General features: G+C 50.2%; 1 protein-coding gene and 1 non-coding gene across 7 annotated transcripts in view; one reads left to right on the top strand and one right to left on the bottom strand.

The window, feature by feature from the left end:
- CUNH10orf71 (chromosome unknown C10orf71 homolog) overlaps positions 1 to 12,100 on the bottom strand; it is a 29,463-nt gene extending 17,363 nt beyond the window's left edge. For 4 of the 6 annotated variants that reach the window (XR_005793535.1, XM_040485708.1, XM_040485711.1 and 1 more), the window contains exon 1: positions 9,656 to 10,057. The gene's annotated coding sequence lies outside the window, so the exon portion shown is untranslated. Of the gene's footprint in view, positions 1 to 7,262; positions 7,365 to 9,655; positions 10,058 to 11,990 lie in introns of those variants that run through there. The other 2 variants (XM_040485713.1, XM_040485709.1) reach the window with 2 other exon arrangements.
- Positions 12,101 to 23,784: 11,684 nt separating this feature from the next.
- TRNAR-CCU (transfer RNA arginine (anticodon CCU)) lies at positions 23,785 to 23,857 on the top strand. Its single transcript has one exon. It is a non-coding gene; the product is annotated as a tRNA-Arg (tRNA).
- The last annotated feature ends 3,575 nt before the right edge of the window (positions 23,858 to 27,432 follow it).

Raw genomic sequence — 27,432 nt, 5'->3', positions numbered from 1 at the left:
AAAGTTCCTGCTTTGTAGCACTGGCTGATTTCAGTGGCTGACACCCAACTGCTGACCCAGTATTGTGGCAGTTGGTCTGACATACAGATAGTGGACCATCCCATGTACGGGGGCTCCGGGAGCCTCTGGATTCTCACTTTGATAAGGATCCTTGGGCAGGGGTGCCCATTTCTGGTGGCCGGCCACTGTCGGGGAACACTCCTTGGAGTTCCCAGTGGCCAGATGTGCTCACTCAGCCAGAGCTGTTTTTGGACACCCCCTTCCACCAGCAAGGAGATCAGGCCTGGCATCGCTGGGCTTTGAGAAGCGGATCCACCAGGTGCTCTCGGCAGATGGCCTCAGTGGACAGAACAAACCCAAACTCCAGGGGCTATACTGACCATCAGGCCAGGGCAGGGCAGTCTCTGGAAGGGGGACACACAGCTCTTTCAGAAACACAGGGGCCACCAAAATGGTGGGTCCACCTGGGTCTTGTCCAGGCTCTGGTGCTCGTCTACATGCCCTGGGTATAACCTCAGCTAAATTACAGCAAGTCTTTGAGCCTCAGTTTTCTCATCTGTAAAATGGAGCCAATGTTATGCACCTGTGTATAAATAACGGGGGTTCTCAACCTTGGCACTATTTGCTGAAGTTCCCTGGGGCAGATTTGGCACTGGCTGAGAACTGCTGTTGTGGAATCAAGGAGAAAACATTAGCCCAGCCACTGGAACATCATTTGTTCATTCATTCATTCATCCATTCATTCATTCATACCTTCCACATTTCCAAGAACATCTTGCCCTGAATTCTGGAAACGGTAGGAACTAAAATGAGCTAGCAATCAAATAGGCAGTTCTAGACAGTAGAAAGAGCTGGAGGCCTGGTACCAGGGCAGGGTTGTTCTTGAGCAAGTCACTTAACTTCTATTTGTAAAACAGGAACCATAAGAAACAAACTGGCTCTGCCCATCCTCTTTGGGCTGCTCCCCACGCTGGAGAGAGCTGAGGAAAGAAAGGGTCCTGAAATTGGTCCCTGAGGCAGTCACTACCTGAGTCCCCAGGTGATTAGTGCCACCCGACTCCCCAGGTCCTGGGTCCTTCCCCGGCCAGGGGGACACCGCCCCAGGAAGAGGCCCAGTGAGCCCCAGCCACCACAGAACTGTGTTTTACCTTTTGGCCACTGGGCATGAAGGGAGCTATGTGCGTGCCTTTCTCCACATGTCTCCCAAGAGTGGAGGTTTTTGACACCTACTTGTTTTTCACTCAACACAAAGTAGGAAATACACTTCCCTCACAGCACAGAACCTGCTCAGAGACATATACAGTTGACCTTTGAGCAACATGGGTCCACTTATACGCGGCTTTTTCCATAAATACAGTATAGTACCATACATGTGTTTTCTCTTCCTTATGCTTTTCTTAATAACATTTTCTTTTTCTAGCTTCTTTTATTGTAATAATAGAGTACAGGCTATATATGTATTCAACTGTTTATGTTATCAGTAGTTAAGTTCTGGGGGAGTCAAAATACACGGACTTTTGACTGCATGGGGTGGACATTGGTGCCCCTCACCGCCTCGTTATTCGAAGGCCAACTGCAGATCAAGGAAAATTCAGGAAGCAAAATTCACTCTGCTTATCTGTACTACTCTGATACCTTCTGTTCTATCCTTCCATTTAAAAGAAAACCTATTTGCAATTTGGTAAGTGATTTTTATACCCAATAATGAGTTCTGATCTGCAGTGTGTTTTATAAACTACTCTGGATCAGTAATTTCAGGCATTCCTGGTTAGGCTCAATTGTAGCAATGTTGGGTCTTCCTTTGGATGGAGAGGTGGGGAGCTGAGGCGCTTGCCCTGCTTGCAAGGTCTGCCCAGATGCATGTGGGGGAGGGGAGGAGACCATCTCAGGTGGTGGGTTTACAGGCCAGGCCTTGCCCTTGCTTCGGCGCTGTGTCCCCAGTCCCTGCACAGTGCCTGGGCCTTTGTCAAAGGAGCAAATGAATCAATGAATGAGAGACATCCCCCTGTACTAAGTGCCTGGCATAGGACAAGTACTTCATATACCCCAATATTATTGATTAATGTTTATTATTATGTAATTAATATTTGCAACAACCTTGAAAAGCGGCAATTACTCTTGTTCCTTACAGAGGAGGAACCTGGAGTCTAGAGGGGTTTACTGCCTGAGGGTGTGGGGTTTGAACCCAAGGCTGCTGGGAAGGAGGGGGTGCCTACAACCGGCATTTAAAGGGGTTCCTCCAGGAGCTTCTGAAATGCTTCATGGAGGCTGAGGAGTTCTGCTCAGGACCATCCCACCCTTGGCCATCCGCAGCCCCCACTCTCCTGGTTCTTGCCCTCAGGTCTCCTAGGAGCTCATCTCACGACCTTGGGTCACAGGATGTCCTATTGCCAGCACCCCATCACACCTGAGATTCTGTGTATGGTGCAAAGGCTGTGAAAGCCTGCCGTGCCCCTTACTGTCAAGCATGGCTCTCTTGTTATGAGCTGTGGAGTCAGGCACACCAATAACCTGATTATACCCAATAACCTGAACTCCACCTTGGGGGGCCTTGTCCAGAGAGGAGGCCCCTTCAGCGGCTCCCAGAGGAAAAAACACTTGGATTTGTTGGGAGGAGGGTGTCCCTTGGCACCCATCCTGTCTCCAGCCCCTGGGAAGAGAACCAGGAAATTTGGGAGAGGGCACCCCATGAAAGCATCCCTGGAGCATTCCAGGTTTGGGCAGGAGAGGAGGTTCTGGGCAGGGCACCCAGACCATGGGGTCAGGGGTGCTGCAGCGTTCACCCATCTGTAAATTGGAGCCATGGGGCTGGGTGGCAGAGGCAGAGAAGCAGAGCTGGGAGAGCCTTCTGTGAGCATCAGCACCCTGCTGGACAGTTCCAGGCATCTGCCCCATTTATGCAGCTCCTGCTACCCACCACACACTTGGTATCCACGGTCTTGCTCAGTGGTCACAACCAGAGGCAAGCTAGGCAGGGTTCACGCCAAAGGAATCTGAGGTGGGAAAATTGAGGGTCAGAGAGGTTGAGGAACTTGCTCAAGGTCACACAGCGAGAGAGCACCAGAGTTGGGATTCAGACTCAGGTGTCTGTGCTACCTGACTCTGCCCTTCCTATGCAGCCAAGGCAGAGAGAGTCTTTGGGTTTCTGGGGGCCTCCATCTGCCATGGTGTCCATGCAGGGTGGGGAGTGGCAGCAAGCTTCTCTCTTAGCACCTTCTCTTCTACCTTCTATGGCCCTCCTCTTCCCATCAGGGAGCATCTGCTTTGGCAAAGCTAGACCTGGCTGTCCTTCAGGGAGCATACTGGAGGGTGCCATATTCCCTGTGTCTGCACAGCCAGGAAGGCATGACTTTATGGGATCGGGGAGGGGCCTTGCCTGGAGAATCAGGAAGTCTTAAACCCAGGAATTCCTAAACCCCTAAACCCCATGCGCACGCACACACACACACATATACACGCACACCAGAGCCTGGCTGTCCCTGGCCTTCTCGCTTCCTGCTGGAGGTTGGAAGTAGATGGCAGACGCCTGTTTGGTAGATGACAGCTGTCCTTTCTCCCAGGGGCGTGGCAGTGGAGAGCCCCGCTCCTCCAGGGAAGGAGAGACAACTTCCTTGCCATGAGGGACTGACAACCACCCCGCCTTCTTCATGGAATCCCTCATGGGATGCTTTACAGTGGCAAGAAAAAGAATTCAGATGTGGCCACCCAGGTTACCCTTCTAAACATGAACCCTGAAGAATGTTCTTCAGACAAAGTTATTTAAAACCACAGCTCCAGTCGATGTGAAAAGATCAGCTTCTTGGAGCATTTCCTACCATGTTTGAGAACAACGTGGGGACCTTGTCCCCTTTCCTTCCCTAAGGCAGGGGTCCTTCTCAGGGCCCCAGAAGGCTTGTTGGAGTGCTGGGCCCCACCCGGGAGATGTCGACTCGGGAGGTGGGGGTGGCGGTGGGGCACTGGGGATGCTGGTGCTGCTGGTCTTGGGACCACACTAGGGGCACCGCTGCCCTAAGCTGGAGGCTGTGCTCCTTTCTGGGAGCTTGTGTTGCTAAGTCATAGCTCTTGGGCCACTTGGGCCACATGGGTGTCAACCCCTGAGGTTTGGACTGCGTATGCCTCGCTCTAGGCCCGGCTCTGGGGAGGCTGTGCCTGTGTGGGGTGCAGAGATGAATCAGAAACACTGCCCTCCTCAAGGGACCATCCCCTGTGAGGGGAGAGCAGGAAGAGGTGAGTGTGAGCTGCCCGTCCAGGAGATGGAAGGAAAGAGGTCTCACCAGGCGGGGCTTGCATGCAGGCAGCCGCGAGAAAGCTTTGGCTGCCAGTGTGTATGTGTGTGAGCACCCACCCGGGTCCCACCTGGGCACACAGCAGAGGGTGGTGGAAAGTGCCCGAGATTGAGAGTCAGACCAGGGCCCCCCTTTCCTAGTCCTGTGTGACCTCGACAAGTTACCTCCCCTCTCTGAGCCTCCGATCCTTCATCTGCAACAACAGCTACCTCACCGGGTGGTTGTGAAGGGCGGGGGTGAAAACATATCAGGAGGCCCGAGGACACTTACGCAGCATAAGGACTCAATACATGGAAGCTACCGCCACTGAGATCTTGGGCTTTTGAAAGCACAGAGAAGGAATCCCCTATCTACCACTGCGTAACACCCGCCAACAGGATTGCCGAGTGCGTTAAATGAACACGTGTGTGTAAAGCACATAGTAGGTGCTCACTAAATGCCAGCTGGCATCATTTCTAATCTCCAGAGGGGGGCAGTATAACATAATGGGAAGGGCAGACACTGATGCCAGGCCCCCTTGGACATGGCTCCTGGTTATGGCAGCTGTGAGTGGCCCTCCGCAAATTATAAACCCTGTTTGTGCCTCAGTTTCCTCATCTGTAAAATGAAACTAACAGTAGTACTTGCCTCCTGGGGTCGTTGTGAGGACCCAGTGAATTCACGTCTGTGAGGTGGCTGGCAGCTAGGCACGATCTGTAAATGTCGCTATCACCCCCACCACGCATCCTGCCTAACCTAGGGCCGGGACATGGTGGTCACTAGGACAACACTGCCTTTCCCCAACGTAAAAGGGAGAGAGAAGCAAGGCAGTGACTGACCAGTGTGCCCAGGGGGCTTCCCTGTCCTGGGATCCACCCCCAGGTGTGCTCTCTCTGCCTGGTTTCTCTGCCTTAGTAGACCACTCCGCTCCTTCACTCTTAGACTGGATCTTGGCTGACCTTGCACAGCATTGGCGCTTGTAGGGTGTTCCCCTTAAACAGCGCGTCTGCAGCTCCTGGGCAGGCCCCCAAAGCAATTTGGGGAAACCTTCCACGCTCAATGACAATTTGGACTCCCGCCCTTGCCCTTGAGATTTAAATTAAGATGAGGTAAATTTACATTAGGTAAAATCAAGTAAAGTTTTAACCTCCTTTCTCCCCCTCGGGAGGGGCTGGTGGGGCAGAGCAGGGCGTCCTGGCTGATGATGGTGTGCACGGAGTGGTCCAGATGCTGCCCACGTTGCCGTGTGGGTGGGAACATCACTTCCCTCTGGGGCTGAGTCCTCCACCCCCCACGTGCTAAAAGGTGCACAGACCCAGGACACAATTTGGTACGAGAGGGAAGGTAATAATGACGTGTGAATGTCCAGTGGTCACTGTGAGGATGGGTCAGTCCTCCATGGTGCCAGCTGCTCTACAGCTGAGCAATGAACATGAATCAGCTGAGCCCTGATTCATTGGGGTTTCTCTTTCGTGACCTCTGGAAGGAAAAGATCCAAGTTGCAGTTTAAGCAGGAGAGAAACAAATTGGCAAAGAGGGCCGTTGCGGAAACAGTCGTCGTATTTATTGTGCGCCTGGTACTTTTCATACGTTTGCTCAGTGAATGCACGAAGGAGCCTTTGAGATGGGTTCCCATTGGTTGGTAGTCCCATTTTACAGAGGAGGAAGTTGAGGCCCAGGGGCTTGCTAAGAAAGGTGGAGCCAGACTGAATCTAGATTTGCCCCACCCCAAAGCTCCTGCTGAGCACCTCCGGCAGGGCTGCTCTGAGTAGCAGGGAACTTCTGAGGCTCTACGGGAGGAGCCTGTCTGGGCTGCAGGGCTTCTCTGAGGAAGGTTTTGACTCTGGTAAGTGGACTGGCCTCCTCATAGAGACTCATTTGGATGTGGAAAAGACATGGGCTTTGGACTCGGGTCCCAGGTTTGCATCTCAGCACCTTATTAGCTGTGCATCCTGGGACAAGTTACTGAGCCTCTCTAAGCTTTGCGAAGGGGATCCTGAAACCTACCATACTGGGCGACCTTGGCAGTAAAACCCGGACAATCTTTGTAAGTGCTTTGCACGTGGGAGGGATGAAAATGGTGGGCGCCCAGGGAGAGAAGTCGTTCACAGCTGGCGGGTTTAGCCCAGCGGGTTTGAATTCTGACCCCTTGACCTCCGCGGCCTTTAGGCTTGATCTGCCTCAGAGAAGGGCCGACAGGGCCAGGTGAGGGACCAGCTAGTGGTCCTGCATGTGGCCAGGCTGCCCCAGGAGATGGCAGACCAAGGGGAGGCTCCAGCATGACCTGGCTGTCGCAGGCGGGGCTCAGGGGCACGAGGCCTGAAACGAGCCCCCACAGTCAGCAGGGAGTGCGGAAAGCACTGGGCCACTCAAGCAAGTCTCGGTTTCCTCTCCCCCTTGCCTTCCGTCAGCTTCAGGTGAAGGCTTGCAATCCCTCCGTTAGCTCAGCCTTGTAGCCTTGCGTAAGCTCAAGCCCATCCTGGAAGGGGCTCCTGAGGGACAGAAGGGGCCAACTGAGGCAGGCACCAGCATCCAGGCTGTGGAGCCCCCGGGCTCTTGCAGGCATCTCTGTGGGATTTGGAAGCTCTTCTAGGCCCTAGGCGCCTGCACTGTGCTCATCCTCTCTGGGCCAGAGCCTTAAGGGACGACCACGCAGAGAACAGAGGACACAGGGAAGGTGTCCTCACTTTCACGTGCCGTGGTCCAGAAAGGTCCCTTGTCCTTTCCTACTAGGAAAGGGAGGTCTGTCTGTCAAGTCCTGGGGAGAAAGCCACAATTGGTTGACCCTCTTGCTGTCAGATTCCCAAACATTCTGACTGCCGTCAAGCTCTCCAAGGCTGACGGATGCAGGCTTGGAAAGGAATGCACTGGGCACCAAGCGGTCTTCTGTCTCCCACCTGAGAACCGAGGTCAGCCGACAACTGCTTTGCCTCCACCTTGAACAGGAGACGTGCAGCCCCCTCCAGGGAACGCGCCCTAATGATACCGATGACTTACGTTGCGGGTGACACATCTCAGCGGTGCTCCACGTTCTCCACGTACCTTGACGGATCCCCTGTCCTCTCCCCCTCCATTTGTCCTCACTAGCTTGTGCAACCCCTGGGAACCAAGTAGAAATGAAGAGGTATTTGGGGTCCTCTCAACCCACTGAATGAAACATACAATCGAGTTGTAGGGTTACAGATTGGCTGGCTTCGGTGAAATGTGGTTTAAACCCTCAAATGGAAATAAAACCAAGACCCTCTGTAACCTGTTGGGAAATGTCAGCTCTGATGTCTCCGTGAGAGCCACCTTTCTCTTGAAGCCCTCTGCATCTCTCCAGCAACCCTGCGCAGACGGAGTGAAATCCCAAGAGCCAGTGAGGAAGATGGCCCAGCCCTGTCTCCACTGGCTGGCAGGTTTCAGTTACTGAGATTTCTGGCATAAGCTGGAGGAAAAGGGCTATTTCCAGACTCGGGGTTTCCCCTTTCTGTAAGGGTCTCTAAGGCTTCTTTAGGGTCCGGAACAAAGAAGCAGAAGATGCCAAGACACTTGCCTGCACACTGGTGAAAAGACACCGAGGTGGGTGCATTCACCTTCTGAGGACTGGTAGCCTTCTGTAGCCTTCCCTGCCTCCTCCCCACACCCCCTCTCCCCAGGTTTCCAGGGGATCCAAGCCCCTGTTTCCAGGACCCAACATCCCACCAGCCCTCTTCCTCCCAGTAGACACAGTTGCTCCCATCCCAACTGGCTTCTGGTCACCAAACAGCAGGCATGATTGTTCTCCTCCCAAAGACCCAGGGGCAGAAACACGCTGGACTCGGGTCACCCGGAGGTGTCTATTTATAAACCATCCTGATAAGCACAATCTGCCCTGCTCAGCCCAGGCCACACTCCACAGCAAAGCTAACCTCCCAATGGTAAACTGAACATTTTCTTTACCAGCCAGACTGGAAAAACCAGCCCTGAGGAGGGGCTGGGGCTCCAGAGCTGGCCACTGGTCCTGAAGGGTCGGTCCAGCTTACAGGCTGTTTTAACAGCTGGAAATTTCCCTCCTTTTTTTTTTTGGTGTGGGTACCAGATCAGCCCATCTCAGGAGTGTTCTCATACAGCAGGGGTCAGCAAACTTTTTCTGTAAAGGGCTGCGTAGTAAATGTTTTCCTCGTTGCTGGCCATATGGCCTCAGCCTTGGTAGCCATGGGCAAAATGGAAATGAACAAGTGTGGCTGTGTGCCAATAAAACTTTATTTACAAACCAGGTGTCTGGCCCACAGCCGTGGTTTACCAACCACTGTTGTACAGGAAGCTGGAATGCTGGCAAATTAAACGTGTGTTTAATCTACTTTCCAGGATTCTTATACTTATAGTCTTTAAAACTATTACTTCAAATAGAGTTCATTATAATTGGGTTAGATGCATTGAGAGAAATGGCCTATAATTTAGTTTCAAAAAATAACTTGTATTTACTAGAGGAGTTTTAGGTTAACAGCAAAACTGAGCAATTTAGTGAAAGGTATAAAGATTTCTCATATATTCCGTGCCTGCCTCCAACCCCCCCCCCCATATACATGGCCTCATCCATGATCAACATCCATGGGAGGGGGTTATAATCCTAAATAATAATTAAAAAAAAATTTAATGTTTATTTATTCTTGAGAGAGAGACAGACAGACACAGAGTGTGAGTGGGGGAGGGTCAGAGAGAGAGGAAGACACAGAATCTGAAGCAGGCTCCAGATTTGGAGCTGAGCTGTCAGCGCAGAGCCCGACTTGGGGCTCGAACTCACAAACCGTGAGATCATGACCTCAGCTGAAGTTGGACGCTTAACCGACTGAGCCACCCAGGCGCCCCTAATTAATAATTTTTGAAGGCTGTCTAGTTTTCCACACAGATTCAGTATTTACTCTCCTCAGCGATCAATTCTTCTTCCGGAGAAAAGAGAGATATGACTTTAAACATGGCCAAGCGTGAGTCTGGTCGAGGACCCCCAGGGTGTGGGAGAACACTGTGGGGGTTTCCACGTTCGGGAGACACATACTCTCAGAGTCCACGGGCCAGAAACGTCCCAGTGCACACTCGTCCTGGCAACGCACGACCTGGGTTCATCCACAGGCTTGTGCCTGCTCAACCCTGCGAGAGCAAAGTGCCCAGACACACGCACGTAAGGACGAAGTCACACACATCCATCTGCACCCTGAACGGTGTACCCCTCATGGTCCACACGGAAATCCAGCACCCTGCTGAGAACCTCAGCCCCCAGCGTGCCCTTCCCACTCACACCGCCCTGCCTGGTGCCCGGACACAGAGCTCCAGCCCCGACGGTGCCGGTGGCCCAGAGCAAATGTCCCTGCTGCGGGGAGCGTGAGCCTCCCTGCCCACGCCGAGAAACCACACAAGTGTCTGCGCCCTACCTTCCGCTCTCCGCGTGTCCCAGCTGCTCGCTCTCCGGCCTCCCCAGGAACGGGGGACAACCCTGACTCTTCCAGCAGCCCGGCTCTGCCCGGCAGCCGGAACTTCTTCCCTCGTTCGCTGGCTGCCCAAAGACGAGAGGGCCACGGATGCAAGACCCAGACCTCTTATCTTTTTCACAAACCTGCCCACCTGAGGAAAATCAGTGGCCAGAAGTTGTCCAGCCACTGGAAGTTCATGAAGTGTGCCTACATAGAGACCCAGCCGGGGGAAACCAAATGGTGTTCTTGGTGGGGAAGGAGGCAAACAGTCCGCACAGCAACACCCGCGTGGTGTCAGGTAACAGTCAGATTAAACAAACAGCCTCACCAGCTATTTTTACATCCAGATCGGCCACTGGTAATAGATAACTTGGGGAGTGAGAAATTGCTTGCCGCTGAGCTGGACCCTAACCATGATTCGAACTTCAATCCAGAATGATTTCTAAAGCTATTTCAGCACCCAGGTTCAAATACAAAGATCCCAGGGTGCGAAGGAAAACATTTGTCTAGGGAAACGTTAAAAACACGATAGTGTGAGCCTTGGAGCCAGCGCCCGGAGGCCTGCTGATGTCCCGGGGGCAGAAATAGCCCGTTTCATCATCGCCTCGGAGGACCGCAGCCTGCATTCCTCGAGTAAGGAGCCGCGCTCTGCTGTGCTTTTGGAGCAAAATAACACGCCCAGCTGCAGGCTGGGGGACGGCCAGGCTGGGATTTCAGGGTGAGAGTTTCAGAAGGATGGGAAATAATCAGGGAAGAGGCAAGGTAAGTGCCCACTTGGTGAGCCTGGCCGGGGCAGGCCTCGTGGCGTGTAGGGTCCAAGTGCTGGTGGATGGGTCTCGTTCTGCAGCTGAGAGCTCCCCTTCTCCGTCTCTGGGAGGGGCTGGCCCAATGGCCACCTTCAGTCTTGGCCCGGGGTTCCCTGCTCTCCAAACTGCCTGCAGACCCCCAGACATCTTCCAACCCCTTTGCATTTGTTCATGCCGTTCCAACACCTGGGAGCCCTCCCCTTCCCTTACCCTCCCCAAGTTGGCCCTGTGACAGTCTGCTCACTGTTAGGATTTAAAGCAAGAGCTCTTGTCTTTCTTTTCAAGAGCGTTTTTTCGTGCTCCCCTGCCTGTGGACTGGGAAACCCCAGGGGCTGGTCCCCACCAGGTGCCCCGCTATTTGAGGTGCTCAAAGCCCCCGAAAGTCTGCACCACACTGTATCTCTGTATCTATTTGTGGACTGCCTCCCGTCCACCCCGCCCCTGTGGGCTCCTCACAGCCAGCAACCTCTGTCCCAGCCCTAACTCAGGGCCTGGCACCACCTCCAGCCTTGAATCTGCTGGTGGCCAGGGTCACAGGGACCTGGGTCTGTGAACGTCAGTTGGAACCAAGTCCGAAAGACTTGGTTGCCCTGCAGGTGGAGGGGTCTGACCACTAACAGCAGGGTTATCCAGCCCCCTTTCCTCCCTAGAGCCTTAAAACTTACTTGCCTTTTGCCCTGGGGACTTAGGACCCGACTGCAGGGACACCTGCTCACTGATCAGTATTCAGAGATGGCTTAAGGGAGACTCAAAGCGAGCCCCTTGATTTTACCCGCCCCACCCGCCTCCCCCGCTTGCCAAAACCAACACTAGACAACCTGGCCAATGAAAAGAATCAACTTGAAATGTGAGCCAGCATTAAAACCAAAGCAAAGCAAACGAAACAACACAGCACAGCACAACACAAGAGACTCAGAGCCCTGGCCCCTTGTATTTCCCAGCTATTTGACACCAACCAAATCCCTTAACGTCTCTGTGCCTCAGTTTATTCATCTTTAAGATGGACAGACTGCCTATGTTCTGTTGGGTTGAAGATCAAATCAATTTGTGTACATGTATACGCTTGTATACGGCAAAGCTTCTCAAATGTTAATCATTTTTTGGGACGATTTTGTCATGCCTTCAACCACCCGTACCATCACTTACTTGTTATATTTTTGTAAAGAGAATTCAAATCGACTTAAAAAAAACAAACAAACAAACAAACCAGAGTTTTGTGGTGAATAACAATACCTGTATAATCATGGGTTTGACATTCTAGTTCCTTTTTTCCCCCTATTACACATTCAAGCACGATTCACAGCCAGTTCGCACGCTATGTGTGTATGACCCAGATCATTTTGTTCCAGATTTTAGGGAAGCCTGCATCACGAAATCTCGTTTTATGGGGGAGTTTGCTTTGGGGTGTGAGTAACAGGAGGCAAAGCAGGGCCCTGGTCTTCCTAACCCGCTTTCCTCCCGCTTCTCAGCATGTTTCTTCCCCAGCTTACTTTTAATTCTTCCCAGGTGGACAGCATGACCGCATGTCTGGTTTGGAGTCTTAGAAGCGGTGAGGTTTGCAGTGTGGCAGGACCTGGCGGTGTTTGCTTCAAGTGGCTGCCTGAGAAAAGAAAGACATGAGGGTGACCCAGGGAACTTTCAGGGGGCAGGACAGCGGCTGGCAGCTTTGTTAGCGTCAGCAGGAGGGGTCAGGAGAGAACAATAAAACACAGTTGACCTGGCAAGAGCCCGGGCTGGGAGCAGAAACCCTCAGAGCTTGGCTGGGGGCCCCATCCGGCTAGCCTGACCACAGCTGACCGCTGTAGAATCCCATTTCTCCCAGAATGGGCCCTACCTGCCCTGGGCCATGGATTCCACATCTGGTTCGGGTCATGGTGGGCACACCGGCGTGGACCACCCCAGCCCAGAGCACAGCCAGAGAACTCAGCCCAAACTCTGGACCAGGAGCTCGAGGTGAGCTGGCATCTTCCCAGGGGACGGGCCCAGGCAAAAGTAACCACTCTCTTCCAGTCCAGGAGCCGTGAGCTGCGTGGAAAGAATGTGAATGAAGACACAATTCTAAATGTAGAACCTCGGACGCTATGTGAGCTGGCTCCCTAATCAGCCAGAAAAACAAGGCCTGCATGTACATTCTGCAAGAGCATAAATAAAGCTGTCCTCAGGCAGCGTGCTACGGCATCCCATCCTTGCGGTGACGTCGTTGGCCCCCACTCTCAGCACAACCTCTGGGACATTGTGGGAGGTGCCCAGCTGCCTGACTGCATGGATGAAAATGGCCTTGCTCTTGCCTGGACACACACGATGCTTACTGACCTAACCCGGCAGCAAAATGACTTTGGTCTGCCTCTGTGTTATTCAGAAATGTTCAAAAGCTGCTAATGAGGACAGTGCAGAATTTCTGGTTCTGGGTGTTTGAAGTCACATCCCTGCAAATGGCATGAGGCAACTCCCTCATTTCTTCCACCATTGTGGTTATACTGGACCGCTTGTCAGGAGGTTTTCTTCACTAGTGCTCAGCCTTCTTCTTCTTCTTCTTCTTTTTTTTTTTTTGATTTTTTAACGTTTATTTATTTTTGAGACAGAGAGAGACAGAGGGTGAGCAGGGGAAGGGCAGAGAGAGAGAGGGAGACACAGAATCCCAAGCAGGCTCCAGGCTCTGAGCTGTCAGCACAGAACCCGACACGGGGCTTGAACTCACGAACCGCGAGATCATGACCTGAGCCGAAGTCGGATGCTGAACCGACGGACCCACCCAGGTGCCTCTTCTCAGCCTTCTTTAGGAGTTGTTCGAATAAACTTCTTCAGAAGGGTGGAGCGTTTCCTGGGCTTAATGATAACAACAAGATAATAATGTTAGATAACACTTATAAAACCTTTCCTCGGTGCCCTGCACTGTTTTGAGTCTTCACCCAAATGAACCTATACACTGTATACTCTTTATCTCCGGGCCCGGCACCATTTTGTTCGATCCCCAGGGACTGCTACCTGCCAGAGAGCTAAGCAAAGACACGATGAGGAAACCAGTATTTCCTGAGCACGCATAATGTGCCAGGCACTGCCTGTGCGTTCTTTCACTAAATCCTCATGCTCTCCTAGTGTGATGTCTGTTCATACTCGCTCTTTACAGATGGGCAAACTGAGACTTGCAGAGATCCTGGATGTCGTTCAGCTAACATTGGCACTGAGGTTGCAGATGAAGGTTTGTCTGTCCGCCTGTCCAGTCTGTATATCTCTGTTGCGGGGGGGGGGGGGGGGGGGCCCCCAACACAAGCACCCTCCCAGCCCAAGTCCGGGGAACATGGCTTCCTTCCATCCACCTGTTTTCCTTGCTTCTCTCTGGTGAGAGAGCAAAGTCTGGCCAGGGCACCTCCTTAGCTACTGATTTGTTATGGGAACCAAGGGGATTCTGTGCCTCAGTGTTGGCACAGTGAAAGTATATCCTCAGGGCTGATGGCAGGATGGGTCGTCACTGTAAGGAACATACTTCTGGAGCTCAGGCCCCACTGAGCTGCTCACCTGCTGAGGGGCCTGAGCACTCAGACCCCTCCTTTCGAATGGATTTTCTTACCGGGAACTCTGGCTTGGCTCCTTTGTGAAGGGTTGTTACTTGATAATGCATGTCCAGGGGCGCCTGGGTGGCGCAGTCGGTTAAGCGTCCGACTTCAGCCAGGTCACGATCTCGCGGTCCGTGAGTTCGAGCCCCGCGTCGGGCTCTGGGCTGATGGCTCGGAGCCTGGAGCCTGTTTCCGATTCTGTGTCTCCCTCTCTCTCTCTCTGCCCCTCCCCCGTTCATGCTCTGTCTCTCTCTGTCCCAAAAATAAATAAAAAACGTTGAAAAAAAATTAAAAAAAAAAAAAAAAGATAATGCATGTCTGGTGCCTAGCTCAGAGGGGTTGGATTTATTGAGGCGTGTGTTTAGGGAGACCCTGTTGATGGCCCACAGCTGGAAAACAGTCCACTGGCTTTCTGGTACACCCTACCCTTCTCCTCCCACTCCACCCCATCCACTGCTCTCTTGGCCTAACCAGCCCGGTGCCAGGATGGTGGTATCACAGTCACCTGTGAGAGTCCTAAGGAGAGTCGGAGGGGCTCTCCTTAGGGTCTTCCCCTCGGAATTCTTTGCTTAGGAGTTTCCAGTGAAAGATTTCAATGTAAGAAATGGAACCTGTGCTGTGAAATGAAGTAAATCCAGTTTATGAAAATGCTACCAAACACCAACAAAATCATGGTGGCCTAGCTGAGAGGTCGGCCGCCAGTGCCTCTGGAGTCTATGTAAGTCACCTCTCCACACGGAAGGATCTGGCAGTCTAGAGTCAGGAGGAGTTGGAGGTGTGCTCTACTGTCTAACATATGGGTCCACAAACTTTTTTTGTAAAAGGCTAAAGTAAATGTTTTCAGCTCTGCAGAGGTCACATGGTTTTTGTCACAACCGCTGAGCTGGGCCATGGAAAGTGGTCAGAAATGATCTGTAGACAAATGGGTGTGGCTGTGTTCCAATAAAACTTTATTTATGGACACACAAATATGAACTGTATATCCTTTTCACGTATCATAAAATATTCTTGTTTTGATTGTTTCATTTAAATGGGCAAAAGTCATTTTTAGCGTATGAGACTACACAAAACCACGGGCAGGACAGACTGGCTCACAGGTCCCACGTGCCGACCCCTGAGCCACTCTGTCCGCGTCAGCTACCACCAAGCCCATGTGGCTAATGAGCACTTGAAACCTGGCTAGTCCGAACTGAGACATGCTATAAGTGTGTAAATGCACCCTGGATTTCCAAAGCAATGCCAAAGAAAATTAAAAAAGTGTAAAAGATCTCCTTTCTAGTGCTCTGTGTTGAACGGTGTATTGAATCTTGGGCTGATATGATGATACTCTGCATGTTGTGGCTTTAATAAAATATTATTAAGATCGTTTTCACATGTTTCTTTTCACTCTTTTAACGTGGCTACTGGCAAATTTCAAAGGACACATGTGGGTCACGCCGGACCTCTAGCGGGCTGTGCTGGGCTGCTTGTCTCCTGGCTGTGACCCTACCCCTCACTGCCGCCTACATCCATGAGGCCAGGCTGATGTGCTCAAGGGGGAAATGTCTGAATTTCTCCATCGTCAGTTGCTCTGCCCTCAGAAGTTAAGCAAGAAATGTGTATTCATAGTTCACCAGTATTATTATTATTTGGTTCTGCCATTATCTGTAAAATATTGAACCTTAAGAAAGAAAACTTTCTGCTGATGAAGAAAAATGGGGATAGCTGTCATTTTCCAAGCACCTACTGGATACTGGGTTAACTGTCCCCTAGCCAGCGTATATTTTAATTTTTACAATAACCCTTGGAAGTGGGGGGCGGGAATCATTCCTGTCTCCATTTCCAGATGCAGAACAAAGTCAAAGAGGTAAAAGTCCCTTGCCCCAAATTATATAATTGATGGCAGAGCTGGTTTCAAAGTCTGGTCACCCTGTCTCCCCAGACTGAGTATTTTCCTGGGGCCATAATCACTAAGGTGTCTATAGAAGCAGGGCCTCCCGGAAGAATTTCTTCTCCTTACAGTATAGAGAGGTGGTGGATGGATCACACAGAGCAGCCGGGCTATGAGGGGAGAGGATCTCAAGGCAGGGCTGGGGTGCAAAGCCAAAGTACACTCTTTTGCTGCTCTGCACCCCCAGACATTGCCTGCTCTGTCTGCCAGCTGCAGCTGGGGAGGAAGGCCTTTGTTTCTTGGTTCCATACCCATCTCTGACCCAGAAGTCAGATTGTTCTGACGTCAGAGAGGGACCAGTATAAGCACCTCTTCTCTCAGTCTGGTTCTAGCCATACTGGCTCCTTGCTCCCCTTCATGTATGTAGCTCCATCCTGCCTCTGGGCCTTTGCACCTGCTGATCCTCTGCTAGAAGCACTCACTCTGTCCCTGATATTTACAAGGCTGCCTCCTTCTCCCCGTTCAAATGCCAGCTCAAGTGTCACTTGCTCGGACAGACCTTTCCTGACCATCCCATCTAAAGACTCTCACTCTTAGCCTCAGTCATCCTCCAAGACACCACTTTGTTTATATCCTTCATGGCGTTAATCCCTAACAGGACCATCTCCTTCTTTGGTCATGGATTTACGTTCTGTCTAATGCAAGCTCCAGGAGGACTTTTACTCTGTCTGCCTTCTCCTCCCCTGCTCCTAAGCTGTGCTAGTGGATGAATGGGAGGGCAGTGAAGGGAAGGGGGCCCATTACTGCCTTGTGTCTCTCCCCACCAGTAAGAACTCAGAGTGTTGACTTGAGGTTGGAGCAGTGGTTCTCAAGTCAGCTGGCAGGCTGGTGAAAGCACAGATTGCCCCGCCCTCCCTCTGAGTGTGTATTTCTAGCAAGTTCCCAGGTGGTGCTTACCCTGCTGGTCCAAGGACCATCCTTGGGGAAGAAGGAGCTGCTACTGGACAACAAGGCCCCTTCCTCACTGTTGCTCCTGGTGATTTTCCAGAAGCTGCTGCTTCTGAGTGGCTTCCCACTCAAGGTGAAGCTTTATCCTCACTGCATCCCCGGGGCAGGTTGACAGGTAAGAGAGCTCAGACACGAGTTAAATAAGTAGGAGATGAATTGAATTCAGGGGTTCCAGCACTCAGCCTAGGTGGGCTCCCACCCACCTTGCCGCCCCTCTGGAGGCCTTTGGAGGTGAGTCCTGGGTGCCAGGTAGATCCAGCCACCTATTTCCCCTTGTAATCTTTGTGATGCTTGGCGGCACTTGGCAGAACTTGGGGAGGCACAGCCAGGAGAGTCTGTGGAGCTGCGTGGCTAAGATTGTAGATTCTGGCCTCAGAGATAGGCAGGTTCCATTCCCAGATCTACCAACACCCGCCATGTGCCCTTTGGCCTGTGATTTGACTTCTCCAAACTCCAGTCTGGTCATTGCAAATAGTTAACAAGAGGATGCGAGAGCCGGGCGCTGGTAACTGCTCACGGATAGTACAACAGGCTGATGCCGCTCTTGTGGCGTCATTCTGATCCCCTTGGCTAGATCGGGTTGGGCAGGAGAGGGACAGCAGCTCGGCACCTGTTGAGAAACCTGGGAGCCTGGGTGAGGAGGTGGTGAGTGGAGGACCAAGAGCTGGGCTACACCTCGCAGTGGAGCACTGTGCAGCTGTGGGAAAGAACCAGGGCACCTCTCCATTGTTCCCAGGGCAAGGGGAAGACTCACGGGATCGTACGCTATCCATCTACTCAAAAAGAAGAGCATACAAATGTGTGGGTATTTATATGTGTTTGCTTATATTAAAGGAAAACAATAGGGGAAATAAGGACCCAGAAAAGTTACTTGCAGGGAAGGGAAGGCACAGGTGGTTGGGAATGGGAGGAGGAGCTGGGTTTCTCTGAGTCTAACCTTGTTTGGTAGATTTAATGCGTGGCCATGTAAGTGCCTGACAGATTATAAGGCTAGATCAGTCCAAACACTTAAAAAAAAAAAAAAAGGCAGCCCCTAAAAATTAGAGCAAAGTGAAACAAATGAACTTAATGTGTAGGTGTGGCAAGATTTCACAGAGGGGAATTATTTCAAGTGACTTTAAAATACACTGATTTGACTTAGCATCCATAATCAGGATACAGACTAACACCAAATTGACTGTAAAGTAAAATCTCAAACTGTTCTCAAAAATATAGGTAGATTGATCTGGAAAAAGCAAATTAGTAAGTATGTTAATGTCGTTAGAAAGCCAAGTTGTTTTAGAGAAAACAGATGCAAATATAAAATCAAAATGGCCAGTAAGACCCAGTACTTGTATATTTGAATGTCAATATGAAGAGAGCGTGTAACTATCAAGAACTATATAGAAACTATAAAGAGATCAAATGTGAGATCAATATAAAGGGAAAGTATATCAACTTTGTCTTAAAAAAGAAAAGTATTCCCTAATAAAAAGGCAGTAACATAGTAGCTAGCATAATAGCAATGAGTCTCCTTGGCACCAAGATTTTTGTCTCTACACGTGATTTCTCATTAAAAAGAACAAGCATTCTCTGAGCTGAGGCAGAAAACATAGGAGAAAGAGTATGAAACTCCTTGTCACACCGAAAAGCAGGCAGGCTAAGAAACCCCCTGGGAGGATATCAAAAGAACACAGCGCCAACTTGAACTGGTCCCCACCAGTGAAAAGTGGCACAGTGTGTTTATCGGTAAGAATGAAAACCACGATGTGCTGAAACATACCGAATTTGCTTGAACCCAGGAGCTATAATCATACTGAAAAAAAACAAAACAAAACAAAACAAAACAAAAACAAAACTCAAGCCACCTTCCGTGGTCCCCTGGGCAAGTGTAGGGGGTGGCTTTATTCTTTTGAAAAGTGGAGCAGGGTTGAGTACCTCACCTGGCGTTCCTGTATGAGCTGTACAAAATAGTTCAAGGACCCAAAGGATGGATGAAGGAAAGTTTCTCTAATAAGGAGGGAAGGGTAGAACTAAATATTATCATTTTCAAACCCCTGGCAGAATAGTAGGTCAAGATGACAATCTTCCATGGGGCCCCCAAAGAAAATACATATTGCCCATAAAGTATTCTTGCCAAAAAAAACCCAAGCCTAAATCCGAACAAGTCTCTAACTCTGGATTTAACTACCAGATTAAAGGAATACCAGGCACAGAGAAAATCATTAAATGACACCGTGAGGAAGCACAGAGAAAAATCTGGGGTATAGAAAACTCTACAGGGCAAGTGACCAATTTCTTTTACACCTAAACCATTGAAATCGAGGCAAGTAGAATCACTTGATTAAAGGACACTAAAAAGACACACCAATTAAATGCCACATTTAGACTCATTTGGGATTCTGATTCCAACAAATACAGCAAACATTCATAAAACTTGAAAATTTTGAGTGTTGACTGGGTATTTGATGGTATTCAGGGATTACAGTAATGTTTTAGGCATGACCATGGTATGTTAAAGAACGAAGCTTTATTATTTAGCAAGACCTGCACTAATATTTATGAACGAAATGAGATGGTATCTGGGACTTACTTCTAAGTAATGCAGTATATGGGGTCATGGGTCAGAGTACGTGAAACATGATTTTTGGCGTTGGGCATTTGCTATACTATCTTTTGAACTTTTGTATACATTTGGAAAGTCCCATAATTAAAAAAAGAAACAGAAAATTCTCTGGGGCAAGGAGGAGAGAAAAAGTGGAAAGAGAGGGTCAGGGTGAGTTGGGGGGGGAGGTGGGAGCTCCGGGGAAGGAGAGAGACGCTGCAGGGAAGTCAGAGAAATCGGCAGTCAGGAGGCTCTGTGGGAGCCAGGGTGAGATCTGAGACTGTCCCTGGGGCCACGTGGCACAGGAGGTGGCACCTGGGTCTGCCTGGCCCATCCCGTAGACTCCGGTCTGTCTGGTAACCTCACTTAGGGTTATTTGATATAAAGTAGCTTCAAGAAGGCCAACATCTCTACAAATGTTGGCAGGTGTACAAAACATCAGAAACAATTAAATGTTCACTTTTAGAGTTTGGTTGGCTCAGCCTATGCTTAAAAATTGAAGGCTTAAAATAGAAGAAAGTATTTATGGTAGATTGTTAAGTAACCAAGTAAAAATGTGTATGTTCAAGGAAAGAAAAAAAAAAAACCCTGTAAAAAGGTAGCTATGTAAAAAAAGTTCCCCAGTAATGTATCACTAAGCATTAAGTATAAAACATACCTAAAGCCAACAGATGCTGTTTCATAAGTGGAATATGTGTGTGTTGATTTTTTCTTTTTAAAAATCACGCTAATGCATTTTTCACTGAGATGATTTGCAGCAGGGTGAAGAAAACCTGTTCCTACTTTTGACAAGAGATCATAGTTGGACCAACTTGCAGGAAACTTGAGTCCAGAGTTTTAGTGGGGCACCTTCAGTTCCCCCACCCCACTAGCCTTGCTGGAGCCACCTTCCCCTGGCAAAGGTGAGTGGCTAATTTCACCCATGATGTTAACACCCCTGGAATGGCTATATGGGATGGTGGGGCTAAAAATACCCCGGTGCAGGAGGAGTTTCTCTAGAAAGCCCGTAGCTGTCTACTTTCTCCCAAGGGCTGGGGAGGTCACTCCCCTGCGGGCAGTGCTGTGATGTGATGACCGTGTCTGGGGCAGATACTGTTTCCTGGACGCTTGCATATCCCAAAGTCCCCAAGGCATTGCCTTTGCTGCAGAGGGTCCCAGGAAGGAGGTGGGGGGTGCTCACGACCACAGATGGGCAGCCCAGCTCATATACTTTTAATCTAGTTTCCTGTTGGGGGGGGGGGGAAGAGGACACCAAGACTTCATTCAGGCACCTCAGCTCCACCAGAGGAGGTTCATTTGCATTCTCCTGTCCAGTTTTAGGGCACAGAGAAGGAAGAAGACAGCCACAGTGGGACAGGGACTGACTCAAGCAACTTGCAAGGTGGGGACAGGGTCAATCTGTGCACTCTCAGACGACTGGCTTTGCAGGTTACCATTTCCCCTCCAGCTTCCCTAACTGGGACATTTAGATCCCAAATCCCCAAGACAAGTTTCCAGAAGCTTCCCGAGGCTTCCAGAGGCCAGACTTCAGGGAACTCTCTCACAGCTTCCCGGCATCCACTAGTCACCGTTCTGTTGGCACCAGTGGGGCTGTCTGGTCTGCAGAATGCTCCCCCATCACTTTATGGGATGCTGGTTCTTAGTGTAGCCCTTTGAGGAAGGCTCTGCCACCTTGTGACCCTTCACTTTCCAGCAGAGGGAGGAGGGTCTTAGGGATTTATGGAAGTCACATGACTGATAGAGAAGATGACAGAGCTAGTACAGACCTCAGGTACTCAACAATTAAGGTGGGTGATTTCTGGCTCTTTCCTGACCTTCGTGGAATGACCAGCATATACCTTTGCTTGCACATCCCTGGCTCTTAGCTCCAAGCCCCAGATTCACCTAGAGTGGCCCATGGCCGGATGTGGCCCAGAAGGCTGTGGGAGGGTTTTGTTTTAACAGAATCTGGATCGGTCAGTGGCTTTTAACATTTATTTATTTTTGGGACAGAGAGAGACAGAGCATGAACGGGCGAGGGGCAGAGAGAGAGGGAGACACAGAATCGGGAACAGGCTCCAGGCTCTGAGCCATCAGCCCAGAGCCTGACGCGGGGCTCAAACTCATGGACCGCGAGATCGCGACCTGGCTGAAGTCGGACGCTTAACTGACTGCGCCACCCAGGCGCCCCGGTCAGTGGCTTTTAAAGACCAGGAGATTTTTGTGGCAAGAGCAGCATTTCTGGTTCTTTTTAACGGAAGATTGGGCACCACTGGGTAGCATTCATGCGTGGGAGGAGGTGCTGGGGCTGAGGCTGCCCCTTCAGATAAGGCACACGGCCTCGTACCATCCATCCAGTAACTTCGCTCCTTTACCTAACCTGTCAGGATGAAGATTTTGGTGTTTGCAATTGCTTTCTAAGCAGGGGATGGTTTAGATGGTGTTGGAGAGGGATGGCTGATCGCAGCAGAGCTAGCCTGTCTCAATGTCTCCCCTAAAACCAGGGCCCCGAACCCCCAGCTCCGCCACCCTCTTTGCTGCTGGACACCGTCGAATACTTGCAGAACCGGGAGCCATGTTGTGTTGAATTAAACCTTGACTAGGACATAAACCAGGACGTGTCCTACTGGCATTAATACTAAATAAGGCTTATCTTCAGAAGCACTTACCTGCTGTGAGCAGATATGTCTTCATGAAATATGAAATCCACCCAAATTTATTAAAACCGCCTGCGAAGTGGTGGGAACTCAAACTGAGCAGCGCTCCGTGAGAGCCTCATTATTATTATGACATTATTTATTTATATCCCACCCTAAGACAGACATGATGTAATCCAGTAATTAAGATTGTTATGATTGAATATTTATTAAGCACCTACAATAAGCCAGTCACTGATCCACATAAAATGAGTCTTTACCCTCAAGAGCTCCCATCTCGCTGCCACGGGGAGCTCAGTGCCTCTCATAGGGGAGCAGGCGGGTAGTTTAATGGATTTTGTCTTCTCTGAGCAAGCCTGAGAAATGACACTGATCAGAAATTGGACTCAGTTTAGTCTTGCTGTTCATTCCGAATGAAATGAAAACAATCCATCGCTGGCTTAGAGAAGAGAGAGTTGTGCAGAGGCGCTGTCCCTCTGAAATGTCTCGGATGGGTAGTGAGGCCTCCCAGCACCCCACGGTGGGTGGGCAGGGCCTCCTCTGTCTCTCCCGCCGACCTCCACCCAGGCCAAGAGGCATGCGCAGCTTGGGCTGCTTTTCAAACTCATTCCCAGGCCCAGATCAGGTGGCATTTTTGTGCTTCTCATAAAATTAGCCCTGCTCTGGGGTGCCTAGGTGGCTCAGTCGGTTGGGCGTCCGACTTCGGTTCAGGTCATGATCTCACGGTCCGTGGGTTCGAGCCCCGTGTCAGAGCCTGGAGACTTCTTCAGCTCAGAGCCTGGAGACTTCTTCAGATTCCGTGTCTCCCTCTCTCTCTGAGGAGCCTCCCTGGCTCACACTCTGTCTCTCTCTCTCTCTCAAAAATAAATGAACACTTAAAAAAATTAAAAAAAAAAAATTAGCCCTGCTCTGACACGTCATAAGACGACATTTGCTGGGTCCCTCCTGTGTGCTGGGGGATGGGCACCAGATACAGCCTGAGGCCTCCTGGAAGCCTTGTCCCCAGACAAGGCTCCACAGGGAACTTTCTCCATCTGTTTCCCTTCAATCGTTCCACTGCAGCCTGTGGGAGCTTCCGTGGCTCTCCTCTCTCCGGTTCTCCCTTACTTGTCCTCTTCCTTCGTGCCCCTCCCTGGCCCACTTCTCCCCAAAAGGACCTGCTGGGCCATGAGCTCACCAAGGTAGAGACCGTGCTCTGGGTACCTCCTGTCCCAGTGCCTGGCAATTGTTTGTACAGTGAAAGAGTAAACGAATGAATGAAAGCATCGGGGGTGACGGAGCAAAACACAATCATATAAACATGTGCCCGGCATTGATGTATGACCTTCTGAGACTTTCTTCACTTACAATTTTTCCCTTGCAGGTTGTTTCTGTGTTTGGGAAGAGGATGGGATGTCTCCTGGATTCTCTAGTGCCTTTGGTAGGAGCTGTTTTGAAAACTGACACATGCATGCCACGCTTGCCTTAGCATTAGTCCTGACTTCGGCACGTGGTTCAAATAAAATCCACCTTATCGTGGAGGAGACCCTAGTCATCTCCATAAAAGAGCAGGTTATTTTTTTTTAAATAAATGTCATTAAAAAAATTGTGGTTAAGTACATTTAACGTAAAATTTATCATCTTAACTGAGGCTCCTGGCTGGCTCAGTCGGTAGAGCATGTGACTCCTGATCCCAGGGCCGTGAGTTCAAGCCCCACGTTGGGCGTGGAACCTACTTAAAAACAAAATCATCATCTTAACCATTTTTGTGTGTACAATTCTGTGGCCTTAAGTGTGTTCATTCTGTTGGGTAACAGTCGCCACCATCCATCTCCAGAACTTTTTCAGCATCCCAGACGGGAACTCTGCACCCCTTAAATGATAACTCCCCCTTCCTGCCTCCCCTCAGGCCCTGGCAACCCCCATTCTACGTTCTGTCTCTCTGAATCTCACAACTCCAGGTACCTCATGTAAGTGGAATCATGCGGTATTTGTCTTTTTGTGACTGGCTTGTTGCACTTAACATAATATCCTCAAGGTTCATCCATGTTGTAGCCTGCGTCAGAATTTCCTTCCTTTTTAAGGCTGAATAATATTCCACGGTGTGTATATATCATATTTTCTGTACCCGTTCATCTATTCATGGACACTTGGGTTGTTTCCGCCTTTTGGCTATTATGAATAGTGCTGCTATGCACATGGGTGTGCAGATAGCTGTTCAAGATCTTGTTTTCATTTCTTTTGGGCATATGCCTGGAAGTGAGATTGGCTCTCTAATTTTCTGAGGAGCTGCCATGTGGTTTTTCATAGTGGCTGCATCACTTGACATTCCCACCAACAGCGCGTAAGGGCTCCAACTTCCCTACATCCTCACCAACACTTCTTCTTGTCTTTAAAACGGTTTTGCTAGTAGCCATCCTAATGGGCATGAGGGGGTATCTCATAGTGGTTTTGATTTGCATTTCCCGAATGATTAGTGACGGTGAGCATCTTTTCAAAAATATCAGAACTTAAAGACATCACTTAATGGGGCTTTATTTTATTTTATTTTATTATTAAAAAAATTTTTTAATGTTTATTTTTGAGAGAGAGAGAGACAGAGCACGAGCGGGGGAGGAGCAGAGAGAGAGGGAGACACAGAATCCAAAACAGGCTCCAGGCTCTGAGCGGTCAGCACAGAGCCGGACGCGGGGCTCGAACTCACGGACCGCGAGATCAAGACCCAGCCGAAGTCAGACGCTTGCTTAACCGACTAAGCCACCCAGGTGTCCCTATTTTAAAGGAGAGTCTTCTTGTTGAACATGCCATATGGTCTGTAACCATGTCTTTTGATGGGCACGCCAGGTGACCAAGGGTGAGACCCTGGGAAGGTGTGCAGCTGTGAGAGTGCCAGCTGTGCCCACATCTTCCCTCTAACGCAGGGCCAGCTGCAAACTGGTCACCCGTGGAGCACCACACACGGTGATGCTGCATGTCCTCTTACGTGTCTGATGTAATTGGTCTGGGGCCGCGCTCGGCCACACATACAGGGGAGGGCAAGTGTGATGTGCAGCCAGGATGGCAACCATCGCTTCAAGCCGTGCTATTGTCTCCTTGGTGTGGGGAACTTTGGGGGCCGGAGATGGGACATAGCTGCCTGTGTAAAAGTGAATGAGTGTGCTGCTTTGGGCAGGTTTCTTTTGGTGATGAGGACCACACTGAAGTCCACTCAGGTCCTCTTCCTTCTCTGACACTTGTCCTGAGGCCATCGGAAACCCCTGAAGTCTGGCTTGCATGCCTTACAAGGTATCTGCTGGTAGGCTGGGGACACCTCTCCCTTGTGGAAAAGAGGCTGTCACTTATTAGCCACGTCCCCACTTGGAGGGGACATGGACCATTTGCTTTCGCAGAAAGCCTCTGCATCTAGAACCAGCTGTTAAGCTACCATGTTTCCCAACCATCTTGATGATAAGACTGGCCAGGGGGCTTCTTCCAATGCAGATTACCAGGCCTCTCCCTTGGAACTTGTTGGTAAGTCTGGGTCGGCGCAGGAGAATCTGTTTTGTTTTGTTTTTGCACGAGTTCCGCAGATGATACTTATCTGGGGTGAGGAAACACGGCCCTAAAGTGAGTGGGTGGTGGTGAGGCGTCGAGACCCTGCCCTGCGTCACCATAATGCATCTCTCACAGTGTGTCTGTTTGCTCCTAGCCAGCCGTTCGCCAGGTGTGGACTCTGAAACAGCAGCATCAGCATCCTGGGGCTTGTTAGAAACTCAGATTCTCAGGCTCCGCTGGGTCAGACTCTGTGGGTGGTCCCCAGAGAGTTCTGTTTTTCAAGCCCTCCAGAAGATTCCCCTGCAGCTGCTGGTCTTCACAAAGCATTTTCACACATTACCTCTTTTATCCCTTATGTTTCATAGGTGGGAAGCCAAGACCCAGAGAACAGTATGATTTGCCCAAAGTCAGACACCGAATGGGGCTCAGAGCTAGAACTCAAAGCCATGGTTCCAGACTCTGGGTCTAAGAACTCCCATGAACTTCCCCAGAGAACATAGGGGTGGAGAAGGATGGGCGTGGAGTCTGGGCGTTCAGGAGGTTCTTATCCCCGCCTCGAGCTTCACTGCCACGGATGTGGAGATCCAGGGATAGAAGGAAAGAAATATATGCTGTTCATATAAATTAGAGTATATTTGGCTAATAAGCACATAAATGACCCCCATCTAAAGACAACCGTTGACCCCCACCACCGCCTGTCAGACAAAAGTCCTACAATTAAAGTCTAGGATTCTAAATTACACTAAAGGGGAAGAACAAAGGATTGCCCAAGTAGGCAAATCGGACATAAATATGATGTCACCACCCATGGATGTCATCCACGAGAATTGTGTACACCAGAAAACAGGACTGCCATTGACTGAAGTTCTAATTTGGAGCAAGATCAAACCACCAGACCCGGGTCACACCCTGCAGGAACTATTAAAAGAGATTGTTGTCGAAATGCCAGGTCAGCCCAGAGTAGAGAGGAAACCTCCAGAGCGGCTGGGCTTGAACAAGGAGCAAGACTTAAAGGCAGAGCTGTGACCTGAGGGAATGTTTTCCACCTCCTGTAAGGAATGTTGGCCACCCATCCATGCTCTCCCAACCCTTCCAGATGAAAGGGGATGGCGAGGCAGCCAGAGGAGAGAAAAGGGGTGACCCCTGACTGCATAGTCCAGTTTGGCCTCTTATTAGTTATGTGATATGGGCACATTGTTAATCCACCCTCTGCCTCAGTGGTCTTCTCTATAAAGTGGGCATACTAATACTGACCTGGCAGTTTTGGTACGGATTAAATAAACAATGTGTATTCCATACTTGACATGAGGTTGGCCCTCAGTGAGAAGCAGCTCAGATTAAGAGAATGGTATGTTGTAGTCCTTAAGAGAAGTGTCTTTGAACAGACCCTGCCCTGGTGGTTGGGGCCACCAGTTTAGACAACAGAAAGCAGTGCCAGGATGCCTCTTTGCCCTTAGTAAGTGTTCTGGGCAAAAAGTCAGTACCATCACCCCTGAATGCTTTCCGCCCCAGAAAGACAAAAATAGCCCAGACTTTGATCTATTTTAAACCCCCCAGGGAGCTTGTGGCCTCCATTTCCCCAGTGTCATTTCCTCCTAATTCAGACCCAAGTTTCATCTTTTCCTTTTACGTTCCATTGGCTGGTCTTATTCCTAAACATTTTCCACGTACACTTACAATACAGTAATTTGTGGGGGGTGGGGAGGGAGTGGAGGTGATGATGAAATGTATGTGGATGTGTGTGTGAGTATGACAGAATATGCATGC

This window comes from Herpailurus yagouaroundi, unplaced genomic scaffold (genome assembly GCF_014898765.1).
Source record: "Herpailurus yagouaroundi ecotype Mexico unplaced genomic scaffold, PumYag 163, whole genome shotgun sequence".
NCBI classification, from domain to species: domain Eukaryota; kingdom Metazoa; phylum Chordata; class Mammalia; order Carnivora; family Felidae; genus Herpailurus; species Herpailurus yagouaroundi.
This window is presented reverse-complemented; position numbering and strand designations above follow the sequence as displayed.